Source organism: Penaeus monodon, chromosome 24 (genome assembly GCF_015228065.2).
Source record: "Penaeus monodon isolate SGIC_2016 chromosome 24, NSTDA_Pmon_1, whole genome shotgun sequence".
NCBI classification, from domain to species: Eukaryota; Metazoa; Arthropoda; class Malacostraca; order Decapoda; family Penaeidae; genus Penaeus; species Penaeus monodon.
In genome coordinates, this window is record NC_051409.1 from 34,208,190 (window position 1) to 34,209,399 (window position 1,210).

The window sequence follows — 1,210 nt, forward strand, 5'->3', positions numbered from 1 at the left end:
GCAAGATGATACCCAAGTTATCCCTATTACTGTGCCGTCTTCTATCATATACTATTTACACGTTTTCTATGATCATTTTGAACGGATAAACTGACACAAAAATGTTTATATTTCATCCAGTGGAAGCATTTGTAGGGGGTTTACCTACCTAAATGGAGGAAACTTTTTTTTAAGTATCCATTGAATCAATTAATTAGCATATATTTCGATTCGATATTAAGATTAGTGAGAAAAAATAACACTAATACCAAATGTGTGGAATATGATGCCAATCTTGCTCTTATAGCCCTTTCTCTATAATCATTGATACTTTTGAAATTTTTCTGTTACACAGGCTTCCAATCCAATTTACCTTCAAGTTCTTCATAATATGATACCACTTGGGAAACAGATACAGCCAGACAGCCTTGAGAACTTGAGAAGAGGGCAACCGCATTTTTGGAAACCTCACCTGAGCCTTCCGTTACTAAAAATTACTGTTTTTTGTTTTACCATATTAACCGAAATGTAAGCACTTGATTCATTTTGATTAGTTACTGTGCTTATATGGAATTAGGGACGTCACCAGGACAAGTAGTTGAAAAGGGGGGGGGGCCCCTATGAACTGTACCTCCTTATGAAATTTTTTACAAATTTGGGTTTAAAGTGATTGAAGTAAATTACAGGTCAAAATGAAAGCTTAATTTTGTATATGTTTTATTTATCATGTGGGTATTCTGCATTTTAAGATTATTTATGCAACCATTTGCTACATTCTATGAGCTCATTTTATAAAACTATTGAAAGTGATAAGTAAATTAGTTTACATTTCAGGTTTTTGTAGAAAAAGTTATTTCTTAATATTATTTCCCCAAATTTTCTTTCTGTTTGACATATTTTTAGTTTTTAAAAGGGTATATGAATTATTTTGATATATAAATTTAAGCTCAGATGGACATGTAATAGTTATTTGCTCCTTATTGGTAATGTTATATATGTTATTATGTTTTTAGTATATAGTATTAATCTTTATTAACATGTTCTGATATTGAGTAGTTTTAAATCAAAATGGACTTGTTATTCCCGTTCCAACATACAGAAATAACTACCATTCCATATTTTGCATTCCATCAAAATATATTAGAGCCATTAGCAGAAGAAAATATGAAGTATAATTGGGATATTATGTAGTAACTAGCTAATAATTAATCTTAATATGCAGCACAAAGGG

General features: G+C 30.4%; 1 protein-coding gene across 1 annotated transcript in view; it reads left to right on the forward strand.

Annotated features, from left to right (window-relative positions):
• Positions 1-368: 368 nt before the first annotated feature.
• Positions 369-1,210, forward strand: part of LOC119588726 (serine/threonine-protein kinase 36-like) — a 5,209-nt gene continuing 4,367 nt past the window's right edge. Inside the window, exon 1 of the mRNA XM_037937370.1 lies at positions 369-462. The gene's annotated coding sequence lies outside the window, so the exon portion shown is untranslated. The remainder of the gene's footprint in view (positions 463-1,210) is intronic.